Genomic DNA, 13,221 nt, shown 5'->3' on the forward strand with positions numbered 1-13,221 from the left:
AATTTCAAATATTGCCGAAATTGATGTGAGCTAATTATGTTAAGTCTCCACAATGCCTAGCACATAGTAAGTGTTCAGCAAATTATGATTGGGGCGTACAGTGTCAGGTCTAGACATACTCTACACTCCCCCTTTCCCTCTGTTTTCATCTAACTGAAAGCCAGTCAGTCTCAACATGGCATCAGGCAGCCCAGGGTGAGGGTGAGAAAGTTGGAGGACAGGCCATCCTCTTGTTTGGGCAACCTGATAGAGGAAGGCCAAAGAGTTACAGGCCGAGTGTTCAACTGCACCTCATGTCTGGATGCGTGTGCAAAGGCATTTGCCAAGCAGGCTGAGCCATTCTTACGCCATGAACCCATCCCCTCTGAATTAGCTGTCTCCCTGGTCCCATTCCCTACTTGCTTTTCTCCAGCAAAGACTCTGGGGGTCTGAGTAGAAGGGTTGGATGCTTGATTGGGAAAAGATACACAAGAAACATCGTAAGACTGATAATAGTAATGATCAATAACAACAAACTTTTGAGGGCCAACTCTATGCCTGGCACATTGTGTGCCCATGACTTCGCTTCATTATCAACAACCCTAAAAAAGAGGTGCTTTTATTATCCCCATCTTATAGATGAAGAAACTGAGGCTCAGAGAGATCCAAAAACTTGTGCAAGATTACATGGTTCATAAGGAGGGAAATAGGATTTGAAATTAGTCTAATTCCAGGGCTTACCTACCATAAGCCCAATACCTTAGTAGGTGCCTTACATCATTTCTAATCCTCACAACAATGTTATGAGTTGGGTAGTCCCTTTTTACCGTTAAGAAAACAAAGTTGGAGAGGATACATAACCTGCCCCTGGTCATGCAGTTAAGTGACTTGTGTAAAGTCATGCAGCTGGTAGCTGTGGAGCCAGGGTCTGAATCCAAAGTTTGTGTGTTTCTTCCATTCCACTCTACTCCAGTGCCTCCAGTCCAGCAGAGCTTGGAAGGGGAGGCTCTGACGGGAAGGAAAAACAATCTTTATAAGAACCTTGTACATGGTCAGCGCTTTCCCATAAGGTGTCTCATTTAATCCTCACAACTACTCCATCAACAGGGTATAATTAGCCCCAAGAAGAAAACTCAGGCTCAGAGAGTAAAGTGACTTGCCCAAAATCACACAGTTAGTAAGCAGGAAACTCAGGATTCATACTGACTACTGGTTTCCAAGGACTTGTTATTTCTACTGGGGTGCACCATCTACAACATCCCATCTGCTGGTTTTGCAATTTTGCTTTGCTCCCAGTCCAAGATCCATTTTCTGCCTGCTCCATGTTCCAGGAGACAAATCTCTGTGGATAGTATCACATTGCTCTCCTGTCTTCTGTCTTCCAATTTTGGTTAGATTAACAGGAAGCTTTGGCAGGAGGTCAAAGGCATGAGACAGGTCAGGGTGTTTCTTCTGCTCCCTCCTTCCCTGCCTTGCTTTAATTCTACGACTACAGCTCCTTCTGGGCAGCCCCCTTGCATGGCTCCAACATTTTCTGGGTCCTGAGGACTACATTCTTCCGTGCATCTCCTCAGGTTGAGAGTAGGAAGAGCTTCCTGTCGTTGCTGGTCCCTACCTGTCTCAGCATTCCTTGTTGATTCCCTTAACCTTGCCGTACTTCTGCAAATGGTTCCCTTATGCAATTACCTTCATAATCCCAGTTGAGGATCCTTCTGTTTCCTGCTGGGACCTGACCAAGCCTCCTAATGTTCATCTGAGGCTGCTCCTTTTGGAGCTACTTGGAAGGAAGGCCAATGGCTTCTTTGTTGATCAAATAGGTTCAGGTCTTTCCCAAACTAATTAGCAGATAGACAGGACAGTGGCCAGGGACTGGAGGCTGGCTCTTGATGCTGTCCCTGCCTCCGTCCATCTGGAATTACAGTTTGGAGCAGCTCAGCCTCTCCAAGTCCAATGCCCTATCTTTTTTTGTTTTTTTCCAACTGATGCAACTCAGTAATTTTTATTGCAACTGGAAGACAATGCGTCACAGAAACTTTATGGTAGGTCTGTGGAAGAGTGTTATTTACAATACATGATGAAATAGTTTGTCTTTGGCAATATGATTACATACAAAGAATGCAAAATGCAGGTATGGATGCCTTCCAAGCAACACCATCAAGTCCCTAGAGTTTGGCTGATGGCGCCTGCCTCCTCATTGTTTCTTTAGGTTCACACGAACATAACTGAACATCACGTTCTTTCTCCTTTATGGTTCTCCCTTTCTATTCATGATATTGGCAGTTTCACAAAGAAAATACAGAAAAAAAATTAGCTTTTGAAAAATTATTACTCTCATAAATTAATTTAGCCGTGTAGGTCTATTGGCCAGCCAAGGTCAGACGACCCTAAGCATCAATAGTAAACCTCTTGGTCTTCTGATTGCTTTATCACTTTTTTTTTCTGTAAAACAAAACAAAACTAGGAAATGTTACAGAATCAGAGTATTAAAAAATGTACAAGTGTATATGCTTCCCAGACACACATGGATACATTTTTCCTCCACATTTTCACCATGGCAGTATTAAGTAGTGAGTGTGAATGACACAGCATGAAACTGGTTACTGAATCAGCTATGAGCTCAGATGGCCTCAACATACATACTTAAGAAATGTTTTATGTTTAAATAACTGAGAGTGTGCTAAATCTCATCTAAAAAAAGGAGGAGAGGGGCTGGGGAACTCAGGCCACAGTCGTGAAAGGACGAATACAATTTCTAGGTTTAATAGGTTCACATATCGAAGTCTTTGATAATCCAATATGGAATATCAATTATTTTGCAAAAGGTAGAGAAGGCAGTTCTCAACTTTTGCAAATGAAATACAATGGAAAAACACTGTTGTATATATTCCAAATAAATAGTCTTGATTTCATCACTAACAAAACAACAGGAACGGTACTCGTGAGCATCTCACAGTTAAGTCAGAAATGATCATTCACACAGGTCTGATTTCAGAAGTACAACAGCAAGATGCAGCACCATAGACACATCGGTTTTGGCTGTTAAAAGATGGGTCATTTTAAAAACTGTGTTTTCCTTACTTAATTTTTGGTCAGTGAAGCTAGCACTTGTTTGCTGAACCGTGGAAGAACTGCAAGGTCACACACATTTTTCATGATAAAGCAACTGAGCTGACAAGTCTGTGCTTAATTCAGAATAACCAGTAGCAGGAGGCTGAGGCAAGAGAATGGCGTTAACCCCGGAGGCGGAGCTTGCAGTGAGCCGAGATTGCGCCACTGCACTCCAGCCTGGGCGACAGAGAGAGAGAGAAAAGAAAAAATAGAATAACCAGTAGGAGAGAGAGAAAATACAAGGAGTTAATGACCATCGCCTGTGCTCTCTCAAAGGAAGAGGGGTTAACAGATGAATTCACAAAGGTATGCAGATCTATACAGAACACTGAATGCCATGTGTAAATCCTCATGAAACTCCAGAAACAGGAACACCACACAATGTATATACTTTGATTTACACATTCTGTTACAAAGGAAAAAAAGACACCATTACAACTTTGTAACTGTGTTAACTGCAATATAAACCAAGTCCAGAGTTTGGCAGGTAACTAAAAGAGGGTTATCACTTAGGTTATATAGCAAAAGTGTTGATGTATATTACATATAGTAGTATAATTAATAAAAAAGTATTATTTAAATTAGATCACAGTGCTGCATTATGTGCATAACAGTGTTTGATATAGTATTGGTGGGCTGGGACCTACAATACTAAGGACTTAACTGTCAACACTGGGAAGTCACAATCAAGAGGAAACACAGAATTCCATGTTTTCTTTTGGTGGCAAAAAAAATCCTGAAGATTAAAGAAAAATACTTCTCTACAGAAACATAATAATCAATTGCAACATCTGGGCAGCTGTGATCCACCAGAAAGAAACAAGTCCCAACCTGAATTAAAGGGAAAGAGAAATCACATGGAATTTAATCCAATCTCATCTAGAAAAGCTTCCCATTGGTGGGGCGCGGTGGCTCACGCGTGTAATCCCAGCACTTTTGGAGGCCCAGGCAGGCGGATCACGAGGTCAGGAAATCGAGACTATCGTGGCTAACACAGTGAAACCCCGTCTCTATTAAAAATACAAAAAATTAGCTGGGCGTGGTGGCGGGCGCCTGTAGTCCCAGCTACTCAGGAGGCTGAGGCAGGAGAATGGCGTGAACCCCGGAGGCGGAGCTTGCAGTGAGCCGAGATCGCACCGCTGCACTCCAGCCTGGGAGACAGAGCGAGACTCTGTCTAAAAAAAAAAAAAAGAAAAAGAAAAGCTTCCCATTTAGGTCACTTGTACATAACTCCAATTCCTTCTCTAGGAGCCTTTCTAGGAGAGGTGCAAGGCCCCCCACACAGTGGAATGAGTGGAACCTGCGTCAGTAGCCCTTGGCCGGGGCAGTCCTGGCGTGGTGCAGGACTCTGAGCTGGGCACAGAAGGCGTCCACCTGGTTCTCACTCTACAGAGCCCACTGCCTGATGCTGTCCCTCAGGCAGGAGCCTGCTTCAACACAACGGCCGCTCCCAGAAGTCTCTGTGGTAGTAGCTGCTGTGGCCAGCAAGCACTAGACACATTGAACGCCTCTGCAAAACAAAACAAAACTCCGTTCTTGGGAAAGGCCTCTGGCACATTCCTTCTTAAAAACTCCCAAGATTGAGACCTGCCACGATCGTTTTGGCCATGGTTTTCTCCAACCACCAGTGATATGGGTTTGGTTCATTTTAGTTTCAGATAGATGGCTTCACCAAAGAACTCTTGAAAGAATACTGATTAGAGAGGAGCAGGGAAGTAGGAGCTTGTGGTATATTATAAAGCTAGGAAAAATCTATGATGCAAACCCTTTCCACATAGCACTAGATAAAGATAAAAGACAATTATAATAGAATAAAAATGACTGTCTATGTGTATATCATTTAAGAAAAAAAAGAGTGACTGTCTCTTTCTCTTAAATGTGTCCGAGGGCCAATAGCAAGTAATCGTAGATGTCGTGATGTTGATGTGTTCACGGTTGGTTTCCAAAGCATCTTTAAATATTGCTATAGTTCCCCGTTTCGCCCTCCCGCCTGCCTCGTGTGAGTATGTGAGATACTGAATGACACATGAACTGCCACTTCTCCCAGCAGGAGAAATGAAAGCAAAAACACCACACCTCTTAATGGTGTTCAGGTGATCTGTCAGACTAATGGATACATATGCTAGTTTGGAAGCTGAAAGAACACCTGACGTTTGGGAAGGAATTCCAAGACTAAGGTGAATGGCACTTAAGCAAAATGTTCTTTCACAAATAGGCTTGTGCTTAAATTATCTACTGCGCTTGGAGGAGGGAATAAGAATATGAGAGGGTGCCTCCTGCCCCTTAGCTTGTTAAGGACGCGGACAACCTCATTCTGCAATGAATTCACTACAAACAGCCACATACACATCGATACTTTTTGTTTTTGTTCTCAACAATCAAAATACAAAGTTAAACACAATTGAGCCATTGTTTTGGTTATGCATAATGTGTATGCCTCCAAAAACAGAAGAAAAATAGGAAGAAGTACCCTCACTAAAAGGTTCCCTGACAAGTCTTCTGGCAGATCCAATGAAGGGAGACTCAGGAAAATCACACTTAGCTGCCCAATGAGGTATTTACGCAAAAAGAGTGGTTCTGGAGTTAAGAACACACTTTTATATTTCTCTATTTCTCAAAGAGATCAGAAAAGTAAATCACACACATTGCATTTTATTATTTTTTAAAAGAGCCTCTGCCCCTTTAGAAAAATGAAATGAGGGGAGACAGCCCACAGTGGGGGTTTTAATTGGAAGAAGTCCTCGGCCAGAAACAGTCCTAAATGTTTAACCTCTGCCTTTCAGGAGAGAGGTCTGAATTTTACCATCTGGGGGGTGGGATGAAGGTGGGAAACTGAGCTGGAGGTCTTTAGGCTCGGTCAGGTGACAACACAAATCAAGGTGTCACTCAGGCTCCATAGCTGTGGATGGCTTTTAGGGTGTCAGATGTCTGGGGAGACGGAGGGAACAGAGCACTGCAAAGATACTTTATTCCCATCTACACCCTGAACAAATATGCTGGAAGTATTCAGCTTCAGGTCATGAATTTGACCTGCTGTAGAGGAGTAGGTTTTTTAAGGTTCCCTCATCAGCAACCTACCAATGCCCCATCTTTAACAGGTGAGGTGCCAATAAAGGTTCTGTCTGCTCCCTTCCAGCCCTGACAACCCAGGCCTATAAGCTGACACCCAGAGAAGGTAAATAACTTGCTGTCCCTGCACAGTGAGGCAATGGTGTGAGTACTTGAACTTCTGCATCTTAAATCAGTTACTGCTTCTCTGCTTTACCCTGGAGTGTTTCCTTCACAGCTCAATAAATATTTCATCAGTGGTGACTCAATATAATCACCATCCCCCATGCCATCCCAGGAAGCTTACAACCTAGAGACTGTCACTGCTCTTTGACATTTTCTGTCACTTTGCCTCCCCAGGTCACCATCTTCTCACTTGCCTCTGACTTTTCCCACAGGGGAGAGCTGGTCAAATAGTACAGTTCCCCGAGGTGAATGGGGAGAAGCTGGGCAAAGGAAGAATGATCTTCAGGCAGTAAGGGTAAGAGGAACCACTTTTCCCATCTGAGTAAATACCAAGAGAAGATGAATGTGAGGCTCTTGGAGATTAGCTGTCTGCTGGGAGAGAAACACCTTCATTGATTAAATACAAAATCTGTTCTGGAAAACATGGTCGTTGGAATAGCTCTCAGCAGATCCTTGCACCGGGCTTGTAAAAGCTAAACTGCCTTCTGCTCCCAACCTATCCCTCCCACTTGGGGGATTTGGAGAAAGGGCTAGGGAGAGGGAGAGGAAGAAGTGGTGCCCAGGATGCCACAGGGAGAGGAGAATGAGCTAAAGGTAGAGAGTGTGAGGATATGGTCAGAGGGTTATGCCCTTGACAGTCTTGGGCTGGCAAATGCAAGGGCCTTTGGGGGACAGTGCAGGGGCTGAAGAGGCAGGCATGAGGATGCTCTGGTTACGTGGATACTAGGGCCAGAGTCCTCTTGGCTCAGGCACTGTGTAAGGAAAGAAATGTAGCTTCCTTATTGCCTGTCCACTCTCCCTCAAAACAAACACTGTTTTCTGTTTAAATAGTAGGAGACCACCCTCTCGGTAGGAGATAGCTAAAAAAGAAAAAATAAATATATAATAGGAGACAATATCTTGAGAAGGTGGAAATGAGACCCTCCCCCGCCCCAGGGGAAAGTGATAGGAAAGCTCAGCTAGAAAGCTCCTGAGAGAAAGTGATAGGAAACAGCCTGGACCAGGGCCAGAGAGGAGCAGGAGGAGAGAAGATCCATCAGTGTTCGTGTCCTCGCGGGAAAGGAGGAATGTACTGACAGCTGGGATGTGATGGCAGACTGGTCTAAGGGTAAGGCCTGTGGGGAGAAGCTGCTAGCAGAGGGCATATGGGGTGAAGGGAATAGGGGGAGCAGAGCTTCAGGTAAAGGAGGAAGAGGTACTGTTTCTCCATTTCCCTTTGGGCTTTTGCTATTTAATTGAGTAATTCCTGGCCCCAGGGCAACTCTGAGAATTTCTCTGGCTTGCACTAGAGGTGTCACTTTATTACCTTAAGATTATGTTTGGAGTTTTTCTTTCTGAATTTCCTCAAATGGCCCAGCTTTGCCTCGCCATTTTGGTGGGTTTTATTTTCTCTGCTATCTAATGTCCCAGGGGTCTCCAGACAAGCAAGCCTTTCTGAAAACCTCTGGGGAGTGCCTTTCTCTGAAAGCCTGGGCCAGGCCTGGGAAGACTCACCCACAGGCTGAGATTTGAGACCTTGTACCCCACCCCTATGACCTTCCTAAAACACAAAACTCCCAGGCAGTATCTGAAATGCCTTGACATGAAGGGAGGTAATAGTAATTTCTCAGAAGAACATAGGCTCTTCTTTAGTCCTTGGATTTAAAACGCAGATTCCAAGGAGGATAAATTGTCTTGCCAGGTTGGGTAAATCTGTTGGTCAGGTATCTTTTCTCCACTAAAAAAGAGATTAATCTGATTACACCTATAATCACCTGGAACTGTTCCATCTCTGCGATTTTTTTTTTTTTAACAACTTCTTGTCCAACAGACACCTTTAAAATCTTAATTTTAAATATACTACCCTCAGGATATAAATCTGTTCATTCAGCTTTTCCCCAAACCTGTCATTCTTCCGCAAGACCTTCAGCCCTAAACCTCCCTGAGTCTACCAGTCCCTCCTGATGTCCCTTCCTTTCCTGCCTGGGTCCCTACTCCATGGTTGACCATTTGACCTCACCTTCACCAGCCCCTTGTATTGTGACTCTGTATTAGTTTTCTGGGGCTGCCATAACAAAGTACCACAAGTTCAAGGGCTTAAAACAATGGGAAATGTATTCTCTCATAGTTCCAGAGGCCAAAAGTCCAAAATGAAGGTGTTGGTGGGGCTGTGCTCTCTGTGACGGCACTGGGGGAGAACCCTTCCTTGCCTGTTCCCGCTGCTGGTGGCTCCTGGCTTTCCTGGCTTCTGGCAGCACAACTCCAATCTCTGCTTCATATGGCCTTCCTCCCTGTGTCTGTGTCCTTTCCTGTCTCTTATAATGACATCTATCATTGGATTTAGGGCCCACCCTAATTCAGTATGATCTCATTTCACATCTGCAAAGACCCTGTTTGCAAATGAGGTCACATTTCAAGGTTCTGGGTAGACATGAATTTTGGGGAGACACTATTCAACCCACTATAGCCCCCTTTTTCCTTCTATTGTGTTCCAAATTCCATTCCCCAAGCTTAGCTCAGGCCCACAGTTGGGCATCTATCTCCCTTTTGGCCTTGGGGCAACTGAGCTCTGTTCTTAGCTCCTCCTGCTCTTTGCTGGTTTCAGTGCTTCTCAGCAAGAGCGCCTCCTACAGCCTCTTCTTTCCTTTCCCTCGGGAAGTAGCACCCCAGAGATGGCTGAGGCCTGGGGCAGGAACTCCTCCAAATTCAAACCTTAAGGCTGGGCACAGTGACTCACACCTATAATCCCAGCACTTTGGGAGGCCGAGGCAGGAGGATCCCTTGAGCCCAGGAGTTTGAGACCAGCCTGGGTGACATGGTGAAACCCCACCTCTACAAAGAATACAAAAATTAGCTGGGCATGGTGGCTAATTTTTGTATTCTTGGTGCACCTGTGGTCCCAGCTAGTCAGGAGGCTGAGGTGTGAGGATTGCTTGAGTCCAAGAGGCAGAGGTTGCAGTGAGCCAAGATCATGTCACTGCACCCCAGCCTGGGCAACAGAGTGAGACCCTGTCTCAAAAAAAAAAAAAATCCCATCTTAAGACCCCTACAGATGTACCATTAGTTTCACCTTTTCCCCCCTTTCCCATTCCATTGAAGGCCATGTGTTTCTGCTCTTCTTGGAGGCTATTCAGGCCCTCACAGCACTTGCCTGGTGTACAGCAAATTATCCTGACTGTGTTTATCTGCTTCCATATGCACTCTACTCTTAAGACTCTCATACCACTCTGCTGCTTAAAACCATTTATTCATTCACTCATTCATTCATGTGTTTGTTGCATATATATTGAGTGTCTGCTATGTTAGTACTCTGGCCTCACCTCCCACAACCAATGAGATCATTGACTTTTCAGAACTTACAGCATAGAAAGTTTTCCATGGTGGTCCTATAGGGATTTCCATTCTAAAGTTTACATTCTTTAGGTTGGTGGATAACCCCCTTAATCTGGCCCTAACCTACCTCTGACTTCTGTCTCCCATTGCTCCCATCTCTAGCCCAGCCAAAGTATTACCCAAGCCAGGCTCTTACACTTCTGTGCTGTGGTGCTTTCAGTCTAGTTGAAATGTCTCTGCCTTTTGCCTGCCTGGAAAATCCCTAGTTGTCTTCAATATTTAGTTCCAATGTTACCACCTCCTAGGAGCCTTCCTTGACAATCCTGTCCTGGACTCTGTCTTTTTTGCCACATAAATCTCTTATTGTGTGAATCGTGCTGCCTTGCAATGATTTGTTTACATGTCTATCTCTCTTTTCCCTTGAAGTTAAGGACAGTAATTTATTCATTTTATATTCTCTATATCTGGCATAATATAGATGTTTAATAAATGTTTAAGTGTTTAATAAAGAGGTGGTGGAAGACCTCAATTCATCTGAGAGCAGAATCTGCCTAGAAGAGTTGGAACTTCTCCACCCTGCTCCATCCTCTGTACCTGACCTGTGTGTTCTGGACTCCCCACGGCCAAGGAGCATCAATGGGCTAACGGAGTGTAATGGGCTGAATTGTGTTGGCTCCAAACTCAAATTTTGAAGTCCCACCCCTCCCTCATTCTATGGCCTTGTTTGGAAATGGGGTTGTTGCGATGTAATTAGTTGAGATAAGGTCTTATTAGATTTGGGTAGGCCCCTACTCCAGTATGATTGGTGTCCTTATAAAAAGGACAAATTGGACACAGACACCCTACCAAGAAGAACACTATGTGAAGATGAAGGCAGAGGTCAGGGTGATGCCTCTACTTGCTGAGAAACTCCTACAGTTGCCAGCCCACCACTAGAAGCAAAGGAAGAGGCACAGCCCTCAGAAGGAACCAACCCTGCTAATGCCTTGGTCTTGGACTTGCAGCCTCCAGAACAGCGAGCCAATACATTCCTGTGGTTTAAGCCACTGACTGTGGCACTTTATTACAGCAGCACTAGGAAACTCATACAGGAGGTGACAGTGCTCAGATGGAACAGGACCTTCCACTTCCATGGCAAAGCCCTCATCTTTCGTGCCCATGTGCCATTTGATCTGCACACAAATCACTGAGCAGGTTCCTCAGCTATTATTATCTCCACCTTTCAGATGGAAAGAACTGAAGCTCAAGAGGGCCAAAGAAATTTGGCTATGGCTTTATTTATTTATTTATTTTTCATGGGCAGAAATAGATTTCAGTTTTGGTCTCTTTCCACTACCATATCAGGTTGCCTTAAGGCAACTTTGAAAAGTCTAAAATATTAAACAGTTTGTGAAGTTATTATCATTTTTCATAAAGGACAGCGCGAGGTTAGTCTTACCCTAGAGAGCCCCATTGTTGGCCCAAAGCATCTTGCCAGGAGTCCTATAGGACCATGTTTTCAAGGCCCCCAAAGAGCACAGGGCTGTTGGTCCATCCCAGCTCCTGGAATGACTCATTGTACCCACCCTGCCTCCAGCTGAGGACCCAGGGAGAAGCACTGACCCCTGATCTTGCTATCCCTTCCATTACACTCTTGCCAGAGGAGCTTTTTTCAGGGGTGGCCACTTCCCTCTCCTCAAGAGAATTCTGGGGACCAACCAGCTCAGGCCTGCTGTTGGCCTCAGGGTCACATCTTACCCAGACACCCCCACCATTCCCTCGGGTCTAGGGATGCTGCTCCCCCACCGCGGGATCTTCTTTTTATTTTTATTTATTTATGTTTTACTCATGCCTAACACAGTGTAAAGGGATTTCTTTTCTTTTCTTTTCTTTTTTTTTTGAGATGGAGGCTCGCTCTGTCACCCAGGCTGGAGTGCAGTGCAGTGGCGCTATCTCGGCTCACTGCAACCTTCACCTCCTGGGTTCAAGTTATTCTCCTGCCTCAGCCTCCCAGTAGCTGGGATTACACGTGTGCCACCACATTTGGCTAATTTTTTTACTTTTAGTAGAGATGGGGTTTCACCATGTTGGCCAGGCTAGTCTCGATCTCCTGACCTCAGGTGATCCACCTGCCTTGGCCTCCCAGAATGCTGAGATTACAGGCATGAGCCACCGCTCCCAGCCAGGATCTTCTTTTTAAAGCTACCACCACCCACTCTCATTCCCCAGGACTCTCCTCACCCCTCTGGCTGCAAAGGGAGCTGGTGTCCCTACTGGCTCCTTCCTTTCTGCCCCTAAAGACAGGCACACAGGTGATTTTCCTTTTAAGTGTTTTTCTGTGGATCACTGCGGGGAAATCGAGAGGGGCTGATAAAAGGAATAATCTTTGATAGTCTTTCAGTTGGGTTGCTGATTTTCTTGCTGGACTGACAAGAGCAATCTTCCCTACTTGGAATCTTGGTTTTATTCCTTAGCATGGGCCTTATCAAACCCACTTTTTAATGAAGGGAGAATGAAGAAGCCATCGAAGCAGACCTCTAGCTGCCAGTCAGGTCTGCTCTGAAGGATGCCTATCTGTGGGGGCATGTGACTTCTGGGGCTTTCCAGATTGAGTAATGCTTACCCCACATGTCTGAAATTCTCCAAACACTATTCCGGCCCTGCTGTGATTCTTAGAGCAGAGGTTCTTTGCCTTTTTAGTGTAATGGATCCCTCAGCAACTTGGTGAGCCCTTCTCAGAATAAAGTTTCTAATGCAGAAAGTAAAACACATGGGATAATAAGGGAAGTCAAGTCCTTTGAAATCCTTATCAAAAATGTTTTTCAAATTTTGTGATATAATAAGTTTGGTTACTATTATATTATATAGTATAATATAACTTCATATCTAATAGCTATTGTTATTTTGAAGTAGTGGTGAATATATATGCTACTTTGAGATATCTCAAACAACTGTAATGTGTTACAAAAATATCCATGATTTCTATTGGTGACAAAGTCAAAAGTATCTTGAATATTTCTGTTATTTGCAACCTACATCCAAAATGGAAGGAAATCCTAATATTTGGTTAGTGATTGGTAAAAATAAAGATGTGGGTGGGCGCGGTGGCTCACGCCTGTAATCCCAGCACTTTGGGAAGCCGAGGCGGGTGGATCACAAAGTCAGGAGATCGAGATCATCCTGGCCAACATGGTGAAACCCTGTCTCTACTAAAAATACAAAAATTAGCTGGGCATGGTGGCGTGCGTCTGTAGTCCCAGCTACTTGGGAGGCTGAGACAGGAGAATCACTTGAACCCAGGAGGCGGAGGTTGCTGTGAGCCGAGATCGCACCACTGCACTCCAGCCTGGCAACAGAGCGAAACTCCGTCTCAAAAATAAAAATAAAAATAAAAAAATAAAGATGTAATACTATTTTTCCCCCACTGAGCTCATGGGCCCAGATTAAGAGCTCCTGCCCTGCATCTGTGCTTCTCAAACTTCCATGTGCTTCTGAATCATCTGGACTCTGTTAACATGCAGATTCTGATTCAGGAGGTCTGGAGTAGGCTTGAGGCTCTGCATTCTTGACAAACTCTAGGTGTGAGTTTGTCAAGCTGGCCCCTGAGAT

At 44.7% G+C, this 13,221-nt stretch overlaps 1 long non-coding RNA gene across 1 annotated transcript in view; it reads left to right on the forward strand.

The window, feature by feature from the left end:
* LOC103891846 (uncharacterized) overlaps positions 1–12,615 on the forward strand; it is a 53,371-nt gene extending 40,756 nt beyond the window's left edge. The window contains exons 3-4 of the long non-coding RNA XR_010141765.1: positions 6,496–6,616; positions 10,418–12,615. This is a non-coding gene — a long non-coding RNA (uncharacterized LOC103891846). The remainder of the gene's footprint in view (positions 1–6,495; positions 6,617–10,417) is intronic.
* The last annotated feature ends 606 nt before the right edge of the window (positions 12,616–13,221 follow it).

Source organism: Pongo abelii, chromosome 1 (genome assembly GCF_028885655.2).
Source record: "Pongo abelii isolate AG06213 chromosome 1, NHGRI_mPonAbe1-v2.0_pri, whole genome shotgun sequence".
Classification (NCBI taxonomy): Eukaryota; Metazoa; Chordata; class Mammalia; order Primates; family Hominidae; genus Pongo; species Pongo abelii.